Here is a 12,801-nt window from a genome sequence, read left to right on the forward strand (position 1 = left end):
CTTTTAAAGGTTAGATCAATTCTATACACTGATCATCAAAGGCAACTTACCGTGAGGACAGTAATGAATATTTCACGCCAAAGTCTCAAGGCTTTGACACGACATAAGAGTACGCTGGCCACGCTGTTAAAGTATATTGTTTCCGAGCCATTGGACAATCACAGAAGAGATCAAAGGGCTGCTCGTCTTGGGAAAAGATCGAAACAAATAACCACCGATGCAGCCTGTAAGCGAGGGACACCCACACATTCCATCAACAGCCTACAACTAAAGTAGAGAAGGGGTGTGTGGTGTGGTGTGGTGAGGGAAGAGAGAGAGACAGAGAGAGACAGAGAGAGAGACAGAGAGAAAGACAGAGAAAGACAGACAGACAGACAGACAGGGCTGGTGAGGGAAGAGAGAGAGAGAGAGACAGAGAGAGACAGAGAGAGACAGAGATAGACAGACAGACAGACAGACAGACAGACAGATAGAGACATAAAAACATAAAAACAGAGAGTCGGAGAAAAAAAGACAAAGACAGACAAAGAGCTTAGGTCGGTGTGGCATTCTTCGCGAACAAGAATTCTTTGGTCATTTCACTTTCGATCGTAGATACTAACAGAGACTGCAGCTGAGTACACAAATGTGTGTGTAATCTACAGTCTCTACATTTGTGTACTCTACAGTCTCTGATGCCAATTTCAATGCCAAGGAGTAACTCGGCAAACTGGTGATAAAAAGTCCAGTGCAAGACCTGGAGGGACATGCAGACATGGACATTTCAGAGAAAAACTGCACTTCTCTGCAGTGGACGCTCCAAGTCCTTTGAATACCGGCATGACCCAAAAAGTCGGCAGAACATTTCCCGCAAAGAAATGCCATTCAGTCACAGAAACCAGTCTAACTAATCGCAGGATCAACGTGATTTGAGGTAAAACCATTTTCCAAAAGGTAGTTTAAAAGGTATTTTCAAATAAAATCAAACCTGAAAGATAAGCAACCTTAATATACAATACATAATCTGATAATCTATGTGATCTTTATCAATAAATTTTTTTAGAAAGCGTGTCGATTAAGCTTATCTATTTACCCATAACACACGGGAAAGATTACACTGACGCCAATACTACTGTCCTGCATCAAACGTTCGGAAAGAAAGATAACAAGTCGCGTAAGGCGAAATTACTACATTTAGTCAAGCTGTGGAACTCACAGAATGAAACTGAACGCACTGCATTTTTTCACAATGACCGTAGTCCGCCGCTTGTGCAAAACGGAGTGAAACTGACGAGCCTGTTCAGCGCGGTAGTGGTTTCGCTGTGCTGCATAGCACGCTTTTCTGTACCTCTCTTCGCTTTAACTTTCTGAGCGTGCTTTTAATCCAAACATATCATATCTATATGTTTTTGGAATCAGGAACCGACAAGGAATAAGATGAAATTGTTTTTAAATCGATTTCGGAAATTTAATTTTGATCATAATTTTTATATTTTTAATTTTCAGAGCTTGTTTTTAATCCAAATATAACATATTTATATGTTTTTGGAATCACGAAATGACGTAGAATAAGATGAACGTAAATTTGGATCGTTTTATATAAAAACAAATTATTACAATTTTCAGATTTTTAATGACCAAAGTCATTGATTAATTTTTAAGCCACCAAGCTGAAATGCAATACCGAAGTCCGGCCTTCGTCGAAGATTGCTTTACAAAAATTTCAATCAATTTGATTGAAAAATGAGGGTGTGACAGTGCCGCCTCAACTTTTACAAAAAGCCGGATATGACGTCATCAACAGTATTTATCGAAAAAAGGAAAAAAACGTCCGGGGATATCATTCCCAGGAACTCTCATGTCAAATTTCATAAAGATCGGTCCAGTAGTTTGGTCTGAATCGCTCTACATACACACACGCACAGACAGACAGACAGACAGACACACACACATACACCACGACCCTCGTCTTGATTCCCCCTCTATGTTAAAACATTTAGTCAAAACTTGACTAAATGTAAAAATCAACAAACAAACAAACAAACAACTACAAAACAAAATCGTGTTGAACGTGCTCGAGGCGCTAGGCCCAAGTGACAGCAGCACAGGAAACGCTTATTGACTGAGCTGCCCGCAAGATGTTTTGGCAAACTCCTCCTTGGCATTTGACTGGCGTTCCCTTCACCCAGCTGCTGCCTCATCCAGCTTTTTATACAGGAAATTCAGGCTAAACTTTTCAAGGTGATTTGTGTGTGTGTGGTGGCATCTCGAACAAAGGCAAGGCTGTTTTGCTCATAGTTTTGCCTCTACAGCCATTCTACGGTTAACAGACAAGGCTCTAAGTTTGACCCCTAAAGCTTCTCAGTTGTTAACGAACAAGGCTGTTTTGCTCTAAGTTTTACCTCTGCATCTATTCAACTGTTAAGAGACAAGACTGTAGTGTTCAACTTTTGCCTCTGCGGCTATTCAACTGTTAACAGACAAGGCTCTAAGTTTGACCCCTAAAGCTTCTCAGTTGTTAGCCTTGAGTGCGCCTTGAGTCGCCTTGTGGTGAGATATGTGCGCGTTATAAATTCTCGTATTAATGCTGTTTGACTCGAACTTGTTCTAACTTCCTATGCAATTTTGCTGTTTGCCAACACACGAGATCGTCTTGGCCTCACTCTGTGGCCATGATTATTCCAATCGAGGTCCTACTTTTTTGTTATATTTAGTCAAGTTTTGACTAAATATTTTAACACCGAGGGGGAATCGAAACGAGGGTCGTGGTGTATGTGCGTGTGTGTGTGCGTGCGTGTGTGCGTGTGTGTGTGTGTGTAGAGCGATTCAGACTAAACTACTGGACCGATCTTTATGAAATTTGACATGAGAGTTCCTGGGTATGAAATCCCCATACGTTTTTTTCATTTTTTTGATAAATGTCTTTGATGACGTCATATCCGGCTTTTCGTGAAAGTTGAGGCGGCACTGTCACGCCCTCATTTTTCAACCAAATTGGTTGAAAGTTTGGTCAAGTAATCTTCGACGAAGCCCGGGGTTCGGTATTGCATTTCAGCTTGGTGGCTTAAAAATTAATCAATGACTTTGGTCATTAAAAATCTGAAAATTGTAAAAAAAAAAAAAAATTTATAAAACGATCCAAATTTACGTTTATCTTATTCTCCATCATTTGCTGATTCCAAAAACATATAAATATGTTATATTCGGATTAAAAACAAGCTCTGAAAATTAAATATATAAAAATTATTATCAAAATTAAATTGTCCAAATCAATTTAAAAACACTTTCATCTTATTCCTTGTCGGTTCCTGATTCCAAAAACATATAGATATGATATGTTTGGATTAAAAACACGCTCAGAAAGTTAAAACAAAGAGAGGTACAGAAAAGCGTGCTATCCTTCTTAGCGCAACTACTACCCCGCTCTTCTTGTCAATTTCACTGCCTTTGCCATGAGCGGTGGACTGACGATGCTACGAGTATACGGTCTTGCTGAAAAATGGCAGCTACTTGACTAAATATTGTATTTTCGCCTTACGCGACTTGTTTAATCTTAATGCAGCCCAAGGCAAATACCGCTGCCTGATGTTTGTCAGGTGTGATGAATTATTCGAAAAGAATCAACATTTCTGTGGACGTTTTCCTTGAATTTCCCCCTCGTTCGTTCGTCCCCTGTTTGTTTCCGCAGCCTGCCTATTGATGGACATATGACATCTTTGTTAACTATCATTTATGAAGTCTACACCATTCATTCCTGCACAAGAAGGCCGACATCGAACTAAAAAGCATATTAGTCAATCTCTGTGTGACTTTCAACAAGACTGAGATTGAGACTAGGCTAATTCACAGATTCATCATAGATGCTGCATAGCACGCTTTAATGTACCATCATATCTAATGTTTTTGGAATCAGGAACCGACAAGGAATAAGATGATATTGTTTTTAAAACGATTTCGGAAATTTAATTTTAATCATAATTTTTATATTTTTAATTTTCAGAGCTTTTTTTTTTAATCCGAATATAACATATTTATATGTTTTTGGAATCAGAACATGATAAAGAATAAAATAAAAGTAATTTTGGATCATTTTATAGAGAAATAATCTTAATTACAATTTTCAGATTTTTAATGACCAAAGTCATTAATTAATTTTTAAGCCTCCATGCTGAAATGCAATACCGAAGTCTGGCCTTCGTCGAATATTGCTTGGCCAAAATTTCAATCAATTTGATTGAAAAATGAAGGTGTAACAGTGCCGCCTCAACTTTTACAAAAAGCCGGATATGACGTCATAAGAGACATTTATCGAAAAAAAGAAAAGAGAGTCTGGGGATATCATACCCAGGAACTCTCATGTAAAATTTCATAAAGATCGGTCCATTAGTTTACTCTGAATCGCTCTACACACACACACGCACAGCCAAAACTTGACAAAATGTAAAAAAAGAAGAAGAAAAAACGCTACGCAGGACTAGTGATCATGCGCACGTCCGAAGTGAGTAATGATGATTCCAAAATCGCAGGAAACTCGAAATTGTTCATATTTGTTCGTGTCTCTGCTGGAAAACATTGATCACGGGTTCTTGAGAGATGATGTATGTTTTATCAGCGGTGGCAAGATGCCCACCAGACGGTCACAAATAGGCACGTACAATGGCTTGAGGCAAACAAAAAGGGAACGGGAGAGTGATCGAAAGCCGATCAAATCTTGGGGGAGTTTTTGGATTGATCCTGATTGATCCGATGAGTTTCGCTGCCAGCCTCGGAAAGAGCTTCCACTGATCGCCAGAATGAACAGAATGAAGGGAGTATTCTCGAGAGAAGAGATTTAACAGATGAAAACTCAATAAAAGAACAAACCCGACTGAGGAGGTTGCACGAGGGAAGAAAAGCAAGCAAGCAAGCGTACACACACACACACACACACACACACACACACACACACACACACACACACACACACACACACAGGCTTAAAAAGACATACAGAGAAGATTATGACGAACAAAATGTAAAAATAGGGAGTGGAAAAGATGAGGAACGGAAGAGAACAACGGAAAAAGTTGAGTCATCCTCAAATTTTAAAATGTCCATTTCTGATCAAATCCACCTTTGCTCTGACCCATTTTTCCAGAAAATTGTGTCTCACGGCCCAAGAAAAGAATCGAAAGGAGACAAAATAGAAAATCCTCGCCGACTTCTCTGTACTATAGCCTTCACGTCTAAAAACAGACAGACGAGGAGTAAGACGCGCACTTTCAAGATTTTCCAATTTGGGACAAACCTCTCAAGTTCTTTCGTCCAGGCCAACGAGATCATTCGTCTGACCGAGACTAAAATTAACCGCAGCGCCACCTCGAACCCCGAAGACGTACAGATCAGATCAGACAAGGGAGTATATCCCCCTTGTGACCCAGAAAAGGAAATCCAATCCGTTGTGATTGGATCACAATAGTCACTCTCGAGGGAAATTTGGAAGGGGGAAAAAGACAGAAAATAGTGGAAAGAAAAAAAGGGGACAAATAATTGGACAAATAACCGCCGATTGGATCAAAACGGCAATGGAAAAGAACGGTATAAATAACAAGCAGAAAATGTATTTGCAAGCACGGATTCCTGAATCAATACAAACAGCTGGCAATTTCTCGGGCGTTTCATGCAAATATGAAGCATAGATCTTTCTTTCCGGAAACGGAGAGAGAGAAAGAGAGAGAGAGAGAGAGAGAGAGAGAGAGAGAGAGAGAGAGAGGCGTGTATAGACTGCTGCTCGTTTCCACAGCACTTCAGGTTCGGTTTATTAAATTGGAAGTCATTTTTGCCGGCCATTCCAAAGGTCATGTCATAATCTCGTAAAATTCGGAGAGTTAAAAGCTGTAGCAAAAAAAGCACGAAGCCATGACAAAAAAATGTCGACGATTTCAAAGGCTCAGCTGAGAACAGACATTTTACAACAGAATTACAGCGAGCTCTTGTATGTCAGTGTTATGTCAAAGTTACAATATTTGTAAAGTGTACACCGTTATGAGACAGGGCTTCATGCTGAAAACAATATAATATTGGTTTATTTTGCTTGCGTGCCTACTTGTTCGCCTTTTCTTGGCTGTTTGCTTGGTTTGGATGGTTTTATGACTGGGATTGTACACACAAGCAGGGGAACATGTTCTAAGCAGAACTTCAAGGACTGTAAGATATATTTTCGCTGAATTGTAATCCCAGACGTCCAATTGAGACTCGAGACACCACAGAAATGTGTACGACTATTCCACTTCTTTCATTATTAAATATACCCCCATACACACACACACATTGATTTCTTAGGGTTTAAAATCAGAAAATGGTTCGCTCCCGTAAAGTTACACATTTTCTGAGTAGCAAAGTACGCCATAACATCAATTCGTCTTCTGACCTCACAACACAATCCTCAGCACCCACACCTAATCATAAAGAGAGGTCAGAATTTAGCAGTATTTGGTCAGCTGCTGTACGTATACATGTAGTACGTTAATTGCGCCTGTATTGCATGGTCAACAAACTAGTCTGGGGACTCGTGGCAAGAATACACCACAATACTGCAAATCATTGAACAAATTGTAGTTTTCTCAGCAATTGCACATAAAAGTACAAAGAATCGATTAAGAGGATGACACAAGTCATCCAGCAAGTATGAAAGGGTGAAAAAATTAATTAAATAAAAATCGTTTCGAAGGTAAACAACGCAGTGCGGGAGATAACTCCAACACGAGTTATCCGCGACCTTGGGAATATTAGCCAATCAGATTTTAGACGTATCGCTTTGCGCGGAATACTTGTCGTCTGCTTGAAGAACAACAGCATGGCGTTTGAGTTTGCAGAATGAAGGCGCCTGCTATATATTTTGCACCCACGACCTTCGAGTAAACGGTAAGATGCTTTCAGTTACATGTATACATGTTTTTAGTGGGGGGGGGGGGGGGGGGGGGGGAGGGTAGACGGGAGGGGGTGAGGGGGGCGCGAAAGTGATTGCAATGAATGCCAGATCTGTATCTGTGTCAATACGTTGAAAAACCACTTCTGTCATTTGATCGACAGAAGGGAGGTGCGCATATAAATAAGTCCTAAACTGGGTGGAGATCAGATTTAAAGATCTCCATAGTCATAGATCCTGCCAGAACTTGATCGTCCTGTAGATGGTTCCAGTCTACGATCGTCCTGGGAAAATAAGAGTTCCTGTGAATGAAAGCAGCGGCTATTGTTCGTAACACTGTTTCAACAATATTTGTTGACACAAAATCTTGAAAACGCCTTGCTGTTTAGATCTGTTCGTGTTTACCTTGCTTTCGTTTTTATGTGGCCCTGACAGTCAGAAATCAAATTGAATTTTGTACATCTTCGATATGTAGGTAATTGGTAATTAACTCTTGAATCTTGATGATGTTATTGCAAGTACAGAAATCGGTACGACAGTCTATTAACATTATATATGTATCATAAGAAAACACAGACATTTGAAGTGCATGCTTCATTCAATCAATGTAACCTAATATTCTAGCCATGCGTGTTGGTACGTGTGTGTGTGTGTGTGTGTGTGTGTGTGTGTGTGTGTGCGTGTCTGTGTTTGTGTGCGTGTCTGTGTTTGTGTGTGCGTATCAGTGTGTGTGTGCCGTGTGCGTGCCTGTGTGGGTGTGTAGAGAGAGAGAGAGAGAGATCAAATCAAATCAAATCAAATCAAATTTTATTTTTCGAGGGTTGTGGCGTAAGCAATACAACGAGCTTTTTTTCAACCAGCCCTCGCCCAGAGAGGGGACTAATCTAATCACATATTTACACGGATATTAACGTAGAAAAAAAGGTAGAGAAAAACAACGAGAGAGAGAGAGAGAGAGAGAGAGAGAGAGAGAGAGAGAGAGAGAGAGAGAGAGAGAGAGAGAGAGAGAGAGAGAGAATGTATGTGTGCATGTGTGTGTTTTTATATGTGTGTGTGTGTGTGTGTGGGGGGGGGGTAGTTAAGTCGCATACAGCATTGTCTTTCATGTGATTATTTCCTTGTTTGTCTGTATTTGATTCGGTTTTATCACTCTGGATACAGAGACGTTTCCTGACCCTTGCATCAGTCAAGAGAAAGCATGGATTCAAGACCACTGCCAAAACAAGGAACGTCTTCTGAAGACACGGTTCGCGAAGGTATGAGGCGAAAGGGTGAGGGGGGGGGGGGGGGATATGCCTGCTCGCTTGTGTATTAGGTGTGTGTGTGTGTGTGTGTGTGTGTGTGTGTGTGTTTGTGTGTGTGTGTGTGTGTGTGTGTGTGTGTGTGTGTGTGTGTGTGTGTGTGTGTTTGATTAAGTCACAAACAAAATTGTTTTGCAGTTGATTTATTGCCCTTGTTTGTTTTCATTAGGTTATCTCATCCTGGATGCAGAGACTTCCCTGGACCCTCACAATCTCCCGGAATCTGTCCAGGAAAAAAGCTTGGATCCCAGACCACTGCCAACACAAGAGGAGTCTTCAGAAGAAGCGGTTCATGAAGGTAATTCACACCCATCAATGTTGGAGGCCCGTGCCCTGGTCGACTGGTCTTTATGTGCGATATGCCAAACAGAAACAGAAGAAAAATTAGTAAATCCGACACAATCAACATTTGCCAAAGCTGGCGTGCAGACTGGGTACGGTCGTGTCGTCGACAATATTTTGAAACTTGAAGCCCTTGGGGATTCGTCTGTGTTTGTTTTGAACAAGGATCTCCTTGAACAATGTAATGATATGAAGACAACCTTTGAAGAGAAAAAAGCTGTATGGCACAGAACCTGCAGGAACAAATTTGATAACCAGAAAGTTGCTCGTGCTGAGAAGAGATACTTGAAAGAAGAAGATAATGACCAGAAAGAACTGCACAGCCCCGTCAAAACAAGGAGGACGATAGGACCTGTGTGTGACCGCGATGCGGAAAAGATGGTACTTCTGAAAAACTTGTGAACGCATGTACATTTACCATCGACCAAACAATTCGTGAATATGCAGAGATTGTGCAGGACCGATCACTCTTGGGAAAATTATCAGAGGGGGATATGCATGCCTTGGACGCCAAATATCATTCATCTTGCAAGTTGACTTTGTACAATAAATCTAAAAAAGCCATAGCAGAACGGGGAATTAATGACGCACACGAACAAAATGAGTTAACAGTGTTAAGTCAACTCCTTTCTTTCATTGAAGAAGAGAGAGAAAGCAAGTCCATGTCACTGTTCAAAATGTCTGAACTGTGCAAAGTGTATGACAGCCAGTTTCGTGAGCTGCACTGTTCATATAACAAAAAGGTTCATACAACAAGACTCAAAGAAAGACTTCTTCATATGGTGCCAAATCTGCAAGCTCAAAGGCAAGGGAAAGAAACTGTCCTTATTTTCGATACAGACGTCAGCAGTTTGCTGAATTTTGCAAGAACATTAGATGATGACGCATTTCATCTTGCACGTGCCGCACAGATTGTCCGTAAAGATATCCTTTCCAAAGACTATTGTTTTGACGGTACTGTTAAGGCCTCAGCAGACGTTGTTCCCGAAAGTCTGCGTGCACTCACAGGTATGATAATGCATGGAAACGTGTCTGGTTCGACTTTGACGGAGATCAGCAACAAGCAGAAGTCAGTGTCGTCAGTTTCCGAAGTTCTGATGTTCAACACAAGGAAAGGAGACAAGAGAAGTAAGCGACCCACATCTTCAAGGTAATTTCACTCAACGTCGAGGGAAACACCACTGTCCAGAAAGAGAAAATGTAAGTTTTACGCCCTCACGGCAAAGCCATTAGGGGCATGTTACAAGGAAAAAATCCAACTTTGTATGAAAATAAAAAATAAAAATGAAGGGGGGGGGGGGGGGGGGGGGGGGAGAGGGGTGTAGACCGCTGGCTGCCGGCTGCTAGAGGAGACCTGAAATGAGCTAGGGACCGGGTTGGGTCGTCTTGGGTCAGTGCTGAAATGGTTACTGTGTGTATGGAGGCACATTTGGTTTCTGAGGTTCAAGCGGAGCTGTTGCCTCTGCTCCCACGTTCCCGTGTCTCAGGAGGCGTTTTTGGTATGGAAGCAAACCTGTAGGTTGGGGCCTCTGCCTTTCAGGATGCCAGGACTACAAAATGTGTGTCTTGAGACACATTTAGCTTAAGATTCCAGAAGTGGATCTGTGCTGTGCTGGATCTGCTGCAAGCACACTAGAACCAGCTCGCAACAGTTGAGGTGAACAGATTGGTGACCAAGACCATCATCGGTATCTCTCCGAGTGATGGGTGTGGGCGGAGAAAGTCTCCCGGACTGAGGGCATTCTCCCTTCTGTAGCGGATGAGACTAGCCATCTCTTCCTTGAGAGTGTCACAACCTTCAAACACGTGTGTGAGGTGTCCAGTCTTGCCACACTGACAGACTGCCTTGTCCCAGTAGATGCGGCTGCTGACCGTGCGCAAGCGACGCAACATGGGTCTCGGGGGGAGTGGGAGGTGGTGCCCTTTCCTATTGTAGGGGAGGTGTATCCATCCTCTCTCTTCACATGTTTGTGACAGAGTCTGCTCTCTTTCCTCTCTTTTTAGCTTGGCTAGTAGCAGTTTTCTTTTCTCCTTCTTAGACGACCTGGACTTTGCAGATGACTTGGCACTGCTATCACATACACATAAACACATCCAAGAGAAGACCGACCGATTGTGTATGTTTGGAGGCCAAATTGGACTTAGTGTCAGCCAAAAGAAGACCGAGACCATGCTACTCAACGCCGAAAGACCTACCCCAGTGAAAGCCTATGGCGCCGACTTACCGCAAACAGAACAGTTTACTTACCTGGGCAGCATCATCCGAAAGGACGGAGGCGCCGAGAAGGACATCAAAAGCAGACTGAACAAGGCAAGAAATGTCATGCGGACCATGAACAACATATGGAAATCAGCCCAGTACAGCACTCACACAAAACTCAAGCTATACAGAAGCTGTGTGATGTCTACCCTCATGTATGGGTCGGAATGCTGGCGCATGACGAAGTCGGATGCAGCAAAACTGTCGTCATTCCACACCACCTGCCTCAGAAAGATCTTGAGAATATTCTGGCCCAGAAAGATCTCCAACAACGACCTTCTCCAACGATGCAACATGGAAGAAATGGAGACACTCATAACCCAGAGAAGATGGAGATGGACTGGCCATGTACTACGAATGGAAAACGACTCCATTCCGAAGGTGGCACTTCGATGGACCCCAGAAGGAAAAAGGAAGCGGGGAAGACCCAAGCAGACTTGGAGACGAACAGTGGAGGGGGAATCAAAGGACCTCAACCACTCCTGGGCGACCCTGGAAAGGCTTGCAAGAGACAGACAAAAGTGGAGGTCCTTTGTCGCTGCCCTACACGCCACCAGGCGTGAAAGGCATTGAATGAATGAATAGCAGCAGTTTGGCTTCCTGGCAGTAGAGCCGAATGTCTGTCATTGGCATGGTTGACATAGCCGCTGGCCATATTTATACTGGCCTTCTTTTATACCTCAGAACAAGGCAGAAGGAAGTCATGTGCTCCTGTGGCGGCTCATGCTACAGAAGTGACATCCAGGCCTCATAAACATCGAGATAGACGGAAGTTCTGTATTGTTGTTTGCGGGAAAGTGAGGTAAGTGATATCAAGCTCATGATCACTCAAAACGCGTGTCAAGCGATTTAGTGACCTTGCTACCTTTCCAATGGATGCATTGTTTACTCTGATAAGCAGATATGGATCCATCAAACATTGCTGTTTTGCGAAAGTTTGAGAAGATGTCGCGTAGGCATCGTTTCTCTTTTCGCGAGTAAAACGAACAACACGCGCCCCGAAACCGAGTTTACAATTTGGTGAAAGATGTATTTCTTTCACTGTGAACTTGAGACTGCGTGCTTTTGTGTGTTTAATTGTCGCAGGGGATACTAACAAGGATGTGTTCTTGCTCTGTTTTGCACTTTTACTAACTTGCTAATTTTGTGTGCGATTTTAGGAAATGATGCTTTATTTTTTATGACGAGTATAATCGTGATGATTTAATCAAATTGTCATCCTCTCATGCCATTAGGAATACTAAAGGGCTTTCTTTTTCTTATTTTGCAAACCTGATTCTGACAGAAACTGGCAGTATAGAGACTTTTAGAATTGATGCGTTTCTTTTTATGAAGAGTATAGGTTTGAAGGTCATGACCTTTTCCGATCAGTTGTGTCATCCTCTTATTCGATAGAGAATGTAAAAAGGTATATGTATGCCAATTTTGGTGCTTTGTTCAATGATATGCAGTATCCTGCCACGAGTCCCCAGACTAAACAGCTGTTTAATTGACAAGGCGAATCGAGCTCGTGATCAATGAATACGCACGAGTGACGTACATAATTCACAGAAAACTGTGTGCGCGCGCACACACACACACACACACACACACACACACACACACACACACACACGCACGCACGTTATATTTGTCACTGAATGAGTTATGTCTGTTTTGGTCAAGATAATAGCCAAAGAAACAATAGACTATGTCCTTTTTCCGGAGACGACCTCTCATCGGAGGGAATCACATCACAGTAAGTTAATTGTACCATCAATTTAATGTTTTTATATTTTGTACTCAGCTCGATAAGCCCAAAGACAGATCATCACAGCACAGAGATTGACAGGTTGTCATCATCTCGTACATGCAGACGTCATAATCACCCAATACGACTTGTGTAGGCTAAGACAAACAAAGATTTCAAATTGTGACGCGCAGTAGTCCAGATGTTGATCAACGTGGGATGGTATGGGCCATGAAAAGCCAAGAAAAAACAAGTCTCATCCGTTTATTGAGAGAAAAATAAT

At 42.1% G+C, this 12,801-nt stretch overlaps 1 protein-coding gene and 1 long non-coding RNA gene across 3 annotated transcripts in view; one reads left to right on the forward strand and one right to left on the reverse strand.

The window, feature by feature from the left end:
* The window catches only part of LOC138964273 (TBC1 domain family member 30-like), a 163,477-nt gene that overhangs the window by 41,883 nt on the left and 108,793 nt on the right, over positions 1-12,801 (reverse strand). The gene's annotated exons all lie outside the window — the stretch shown is intronic.
* On the forward strand, positions 6,488-8,493 carry LOC138964270 (uncharacterized). The gene is made up of 3 exons (XR_011455064.1): positions 6,488-6,882; positions 8,048-8,142; positions 8,357-8,493. It is a non-coding gene; the product is annotated as an uncharacterized lncRNA (long non-coding RNA).

The sequence above is a fragment of the Littorina saxatilis genome, linkage group LG4, assembly GCF_037325665.1.
Source record: "Littorina saxatilis isolate snail1 linkage group LG4, US_GU_Lsax_2.0, whole genome shotgun sequence".
NCBI classification, from domain to species: Eukaryota; Metazoa; Mollusca; class Gastropoda; order Littorinimorpha; family Littorinidae; genus Littorina; species Littorina saxatilis.